We start from the raw sequence: 7,387 nt of genomic DNA, 5'->3' as shown, positions 1-7,387 counted from the left end.
CGAAAAGAGGGAAAAGTCAGGTCTTCTCATCATTTAAAAAAAAAAATGAATGTGTATTAACACAGAGTAAGATAATACCAGTATTGTACTGCACTATTCTTACTTGGGAATATATTAATGTTCACTGTTATTGAAATGTAAATCATTTGGAGTCAATCAATCAATTGAGCTATAAGTGATTTTTTATTAACATGTCACGCATTACGTTCTACGCACGTGCCCCTGCACTTTTGACTAGAAAGCCCCTAGCGTGAACCTGCCAACGCCCGCCGCAGAGACACAAATAAAGAGGATACGGTACGGAAAATGACTATTTTTCATAAATTCTTTCTTCACGTATAGTAGCTAGTTACTATCGGTGTTATAACTAACATGTCACTATCAACGTAGGTATCTGGTTGTTTACTTCATTGGAGATAAAATGTTTGATTTTGTCATCTCATTCAACAACAGCATCCGCTTGGTAGTCAATCTAACGTCGTTTACTACGGTAGCTACTGCAAACTAGTGAAAGGAAGCTGCTAGCCAAACTAACTAGCTAAATCAACGCTAATCAGACTTTTTCAATTAAATGATAGCTAACGTTATCTAAATGAGCTAGGGAATTAACATACTTTACTTAAAGCAATCGATCTGACAGGGTTTGTATGAAAACAATTAAGTTACGTTAATCTGTGTTTCTTCATCGTTGATTGACACTGTTAGCTAGCCAGGTTGCTAGCTAGCTAGAATGGCGATGGTCGCTCACTGCTTAAAACCGCCTGGGAGGGTAGCTTACGTTACTGCTAGTAGGAAGCCAGGAGGAATGATTGAACGATGGTAGCCAGCACATATAATGTTCCATTATTTCACGACAACGTAGCGTGTAATGTTACCTAGTTAGGTGTGTTATTATTTTAACCAATTATTTTGATTGTTGACCATTTCTCTACCAATGTTTTAGAATAGTAAGACAGATAGATTAGGCCATCGAATAGTAGCTACGAGCCATCTTTAATTAGCTAGCTGGTTAGCTCATGGTTAGTTAATAAATGGATAGCGGTACATCGGGTATATGGTTGTGTAAAGCTGAATAAAAAAAAATGTTCCCCCTTCCACAGTGCCATTCAGTCAGTGCTGATAGAAAAGCAATTCAACCAAACTCTGACTTTGTGGTACATTGATTTCATTTGTTTGGTGTACTGTACTTATTGACTGACTAACGTTACACTCAGAAAAAGGCATAGACCTTTAAATGAAGTATGGTTATGTGGGTTGGCTAACTGTATGTGAGTCAGTGTGTTTTCTACATAGGCTGTAGGAAGCAAACAGGGAGGCTGTGAAAGATCACCAAAGCCTTTCAGAGTGAGTAAATCCGGTGTAATACCAGACACCGCCTTACAGATAGAGCTGCTTTTGGTAGTCTATACTGCACAGCATTGTACTGTAAACCCAGACGGGAAAGTCCCTGAAACTCATTACACAGCTGCATTGTGTGTCCCTCTGCCCCTTCTGTAAAAGTGTCCTAGGTGGGAGAACACCTGCATCTGCAAAGGGGTGGGATGGTGAATCTTCTTTTGACATTCTTGGAATATCTGGGCATCCGCTAGCATTAGTTCAACATTAGACACGTGTGCGTGCGTGTTTTGAGATGGAGACAACACTTTACTGTTGTGATAATGATTGCATCAGCCTTAATCCACTCATTTGTGTTTGTAGGCCAGCCAGCACTCTGAAACAAGGCCAACCAAGGCAGTGAAAGTAGCTGACTGACAGAGAGGTGTAATCTGAGTCCACATAGGCGATAAGTCCACATTGCTAGGTATTGGTTGGCAACTATTGAAGTTGTTTCCTTTTAACAGGCCAGAGGCCTACAGAAAATGACGACATTTTGGAGAGGTGTGTGTGGAACATATGGTATGACCAGCTCTATCGGGATGTGATTCCATGTTCTCACGGGCCTACATGCAACAAAAGTGGTGGCTGTTTAATTGAAAACCATGAGATCTGGGTTTGTCATGATGCTATCGGGAAGCATCATAATTGTATTATGCATTAACCGTGTCGAGTCACACATAGTGTGACATGTTGAGACACCATTTTAGACCCAGCAAGCTGTCGGTTGAACATGCTCATTAGTCTAGCAGTGGGTAGCAGTAGGCTAGATGTGGCAACTTTTGGAACACTGTCTGTTCTTGTCATGCAGATGACCTAAACAGTGCTATCTATCACTCTAACTTTGTCTCAGCATCACTCCAGCCAGTGTCCAGCTGCTTGGAGCCAGTGTAGGAGGAAAACACCCTGATCAGGCTGGTGTGTGTTGGAACAGAGGGATAGTCAGCCCCTCATCCTCAGGTTGTTGGAGTGTGGAAGGAAGATGTCCATCTGTGCATTAGTTTATGTTCACTCCCTCGCTCACTTTGCAATATGGCGCTGTCTTGCTCTCTTTCTCCCTTACACTCGTCGCTCATCCTCTTGTCCTCATTGCTACAGAGCTCTGCGGAGGCTCCACACATACCCATCCAGCGTCCCTCTGCCCCCATTGCCAGCCCCCCACTCCCTTGCCTGGGGAAGCTGTGGCCTAACCTCTGTTGAATAGGGCTGCAATAAGGGGTTCTGGAACTCGTGGTGATATCAAATATATGTGATATTACTGTGCAACATAGACATTCTATTATTTTTTTAGAGAATGCACATGGAGTCATGTGTTCGCTAACAGATCACTTGACTTGTCTGTTACAGACCGCAATGCTGTATGGAATAATTAGTTTGTTTAACCCCCTAACTCTGGTATGTACACCGTCTTGTGCCCTTTGATATTTTCCTCATATCAGTTTTTGTAGTCCTTTCCAGTCATAGCCCCTATTATCCCCTATACGGGTTGAAAATAGCAGATTTTGTCATTGATAAGTGCCTAAATTGGAACGCAGTAGCTGTACAGTGACATGCTATACATGATGTCAGAGCACAGGTTCTCCGTTTCACAGCACTTTAGGTTTTGACTGACTGCCGTTCTGAACTTGAGCACCGCGTGTGGCAAGGTGACGACACCCCCCATCCCTCCCGCTAGTTGGGCTGCTTTTGCACATTTGTTGTTGTCTGGGTGAGGGAAATGCTGTAAATTGATAGGAGTCTGAAAGTGTTCTGAAAGATGAGATGTTGAGGATTATAAATACTGCTTTGATGTCATACAAGCTAACCACACACCCATGAGTCGAAATGTGCATTTCACATTTCCATATTTGAAAAGTCATCTAATTTAGTGTCAATGTTTATTATCGTTAAGATTGTTACAAGGATGACATGTGTTATACCCTGGGTTGTCCTAAACAGAATGAACCTGTTTGTCGTATTGTGAAGAAAATTTGCCAAGGAACGCGCACTTGAATGCACTCATGGCTCTATTCTATGTGCACCAAAATCTGTTTGTCTGAAGTGCCTTTTGTAAGCCCAACAGTGGAAGATCGTATTTTATAACTTAGCTAGCCATGTTGACAGTAGAATAAGCTTTAAATGATGCCCACCTGACCCAGATTGCGATTTATAATGGAACGTTTTTGTATAGCGTAAACAACATCAGTAATTGTGTTATGGTGGGGATGCAGGGCTGTGTTCCAAACAAAAAACTACAAGTGTGCTTGCTTCAGTTCCTCAATGGCAAAGCTAGGAGAGCAAATAAAAAAATATCACCTTTTTAATCGGTTAGTTGCTAAAAAAATACATTTGACCGGTCATGCTCATCAGTCTAAAGGTTAATTTGCATAATTTTGTGGAATTAAATTGTTGCGTGGGTAATTTCATTAGTCATCTCATTTATCACACAGCATACAGAGCCTTGCTTGTGGAGCAGAATAGCTATCACCTGTCAGACAGAGCGAGAGCACCTCCTCAAAAAGCTGGTACTGGAGTGAAATGTGTTTTTGTAAGCCCAGTCATTGCGCAACAAATAATTCTAAATTCAATCCTGTGATAACTGTTTTGATATCTCTCCTGTTCTATTGGTTTTCATATCAACTTTCTTTCCTTGTCCAGAAGCCGAAGGCACACTCTTAGTCCTATTATTATCATCCTAGTTATTGCTATTCGATTCCACCTCTTTCTAAGTTTTCTAACAGATTTATCTCTCACATATGGAATCACTCACATTAGGTGCAGTGTTTACAGCAGTACTTTCCTGCCAATTGTATTTTGGCAAATATTTGAACATTTGGTTTTATTAGCTGCTTCATTACCAGAGGTGCGTGTTCAATAATAGACTATAGCCTTTTGACTGTAAGATGATGTTTCCATTAAGGTTTTATTAAAAAATCTGCTCTTTGTATGGATGCATAGTAAATTCTGTTGATCATGTAATCTTACAGTATAGAATGTTTTACCGTTTGTTGACCCGTTAATGAGGGTTTCTTAGTCGGCAGCGAAATGAAATGCGCATTCCTACACCTTATAGTTGAAGGTGCTTTCCTTGAGACATAAAAAATACATTGATATTGCTTAGTGACTGCATAGTTTGGAGAGGTGTGTGGCCACTTAGAGACACCAGTTAGACCTCTCACTCAAACCCTTGTAATAGTTCTTATCTTGCACCTAGTCCAACATTTCAGTGGATATTGTTATGTTACTGAATGTATCCGCAGTATTTTCAGATTTTGTTGTTGACAAGTCCTGTGAAAAGTAAAACAAACAAAAGTAAAATGCACAAACTCAAGTTTAATGTTTGGATTCAGTCTTGTGAGGTGATCTCTTGTCCTCACCTTTGGTCTGATGATTTTCCCATCTTCTCTTTCAATTGCTACCCATGTCATTTAATTTAACTTTTTATAGTTCTTCTCGTAAGGCCAAATTGAAATGTTTCTATTTACACTGAACAAAAATTTTGCAACATGTCAAAAGTTGGTTTCATGAGCTGAAATAAAATACCCCAAAAATGTATTCCTCTCAAATTGTGTGCACAAATTTGTTTACGTCTGTTAGTGAGCATTTCTCCTTTGCCAAGATAATCCATCCACCTGACAGGTGTGGCATATCATTACACAGGTGCACCTTGTGCAGGGGACAATAAAAGGCAACTCAAAAATGTGCAGTTTTGTCACACAATAGATGTCTCAAGTTCAGGGAGTGTGCAATTGGCATGCGGACTGCAGGAATGCCCACCAGAGCAGTTACCAGAAAATGTAATGGTCAAATCTCTACCATAAGCTGCCTCCAATGTATTTTTTAGATAATTTGGCAGTACGTCCTACCGGCCTCACAACCACAGTATGGAGTCATGTGGGTGAGCGGTTTGCTGATGGCAACTTTGTCAATAGTGCCCTATGGTGGCGGGGCATGGGCAGGCATAAGCTATCAAAATTTATGTCACACAAACATGTTTAGCAGATTTTATTGCAGGTGTAGCAAAATGCTTGTTTCTAGCTCCAACAGTGCAGTAATATCTAACAATTCACAACTATACACACAACCTAAAAGTAAGCCCATTCCTCCTGACAGAGCTGATTTAACTGAGTCAGGTTTGTCGGCCTCCTTGCACGCACACGCTTTTACAGTTTTGCCCACAAATATTCTATAGGATTGAGGTCAGGGCTTTGTGATGGACACTCCAATACTTTGACTTTGTTGTCCTTACGCCATTTTGCCACAACTTTGGAAGTATGCTTGGGGTCATTGTCCATTTGGAAGACCCATTTGCTACCAAGCTTTAACTTCCTGACTGATGTCTTGAGATGTAGCTTCAATATATCCACATAATTTCCCTCCCTCATGATGCCATCTATTTTGTGAAGTGCACCAGTCCCTCCTGCGGCAAAGCACCCCCACAACATGATGCTGCCACCCCCGTGCTTCACGGTTGGGATGGTTTTCTTCGGCTTGCAAGCCTCCCCCTTTTTCCTCCAAACATATGAAGGTCATTATGGCCAAACAGTTCTATTTTTGTTTCATCAGACCAGAGGACGTTTCTCCAAAAAGTACGATCTTTGTCCCCATGTGCAGTTGCAAACCGTAGTCTGTATTTTTTATGGCGGTTTTGGAGCAGTTGCTTCTTCCTTGCTGAGCGGCCTTTCAGGTTATGTCGATATAGGACTCGTTTTACTGATACTTTTGTACCCGTTTCCTCCAGCATCTTCACAAGGCACCTTGCTGCTGTTCTGGGATTGATTTGCACTTTTCGCACCAAAGTACGTTCATATCTAGGAGACAGAACGCGTCTCCTTCCTGAGCGGTATGATGGCTGTGTGGTCCCATGGTGTTTATACAATTGTTTGTACAGATGAACGTGGTACCTTCAGGCTTTTGGAAATTGCTCCCAAGGATGAACTACAATTTTTTTTCTGAGGTGTTGGCTGATTTCTTTTGATTTTCCATGTCAAGCAAAGAGGCACTGAGTTTGAAGGTAGGCCTTGAAATACATCCACGGGTACACCTCCAATTGACTCAAATGATGTCAATTAGCCTATCGGAAGCTTCTAAATCATTTTCTGGAATTTTCCAAGCTGTTTAAAGGCACAGTCAGCTAAGTGTATGTAAACTTCTGACCCACTGGAATTGTGATGCAGTGAATGATAAGTGAAATAATCTGTCTGTTAACAGTAGTTGGGAAAATGACTTGTGTCGTGCACAAGGTAGATGTCCTAACCGACTTGCCAAAACTATAGTTAACAAGACATTTGTGGAGTGGTTGAAAAATGAGTTTTAATGACTCCAACCTACGTGTATGTAAACTTCCGACTTCAACTGTATATGGGGCAGCAGCCTCTAGGTGCAGGGTTACGTAACCGGGTGGAAGCTGGCTAGTGATGGCGATTTTAAGTATGATGTCCTTGAGAGAGAAGCTGTTTTTCAGTCTCTTGGTCCCAGCTTTGATGCACCTGTACTGACCTCGCCTTCTGGATGGTAGCAGGGTGAACAGGCAGCGGCTCAGGTGGTTGTTGTTCTTTATCTTTTTGGCCTTGTGACATTTGGGTGCTGTAGGTGTCCTGGAGGGCAGGCAGTGTGCCCCTAGTGATGCGTTGAGCAGACTGCACCACCCTCGTTAGAGCCCTGCGGTTGCAGGCGGTGCAGTTGCCGTATCAAGCGGTGATACAGCCCGACAGGATGCTCTCAATTGTGCATCTGTAGAAGTTTTAGGGGCCAAGCCAAATTTCCTCAGCCGCCTGAGGTTGAAGAGGCACTGTTGTGCCTTCTTCACCACACTGTCTGTGTGGGTAGACCATTTCACATTGTCAGTGATGTGTACGATGAGGAACTTGAAGCTTTCCACCTGCTCTACTGCGGTTTCGTCAATGTGGATAGGGGTGTGCTCCCTCTGCTGTTTCCTGGAGTCCACGATCAGCTGCTTTGTTTTGTCAACATTGAGTGAGAGGTTATTTTTCTGTCACCACTCTCTCTCAGGGCCCTCCTCTCTGTAGGCTGT

At 42.2% G+C, this 7,387-nt stretch overlaps 1 protein-coding gene across 2 annotated transcripts in view; it reads left to right on the top strand.

The window, feature by feature from the left end:
* The first annotated feature begins 214 nt into the window (after nt 1-214).
* The window catches only part of cdc42 (cell division cycle 42), a 32,356-nt gene continuing 25,183 nt past the window's right edge, over nt 215-7,387 (top strand). For both annotated transcript variants that reach the window (XM_071335496.1, XM_071335497.1), the window contains exon 1: nt 215-297. The gene's annotated coding sequence lies outside the window, so the exon portion shown is untranslated. The remainder of the gene's footprint in view (nt 298-7,387) is intronic.

This window comes from Salvelinus alpinus, chromosome 12 (genome assembly GCF_045679555.1).
Source record: "Salvelinus alpinus chromosome 12, SLU_Salpinus.1, whole genome shotgun sequence".
NCBI lineage: Eukaryota > Metazoa > Chordata > Actinopteri > Salmoniformes > Salmonidae > Salvelinus > Salvelinus alpinus.
Note: the sequence above shows the minus strand (reverse complement) of the source record. Positions and strands in the feature narration are given on the sequence as shown.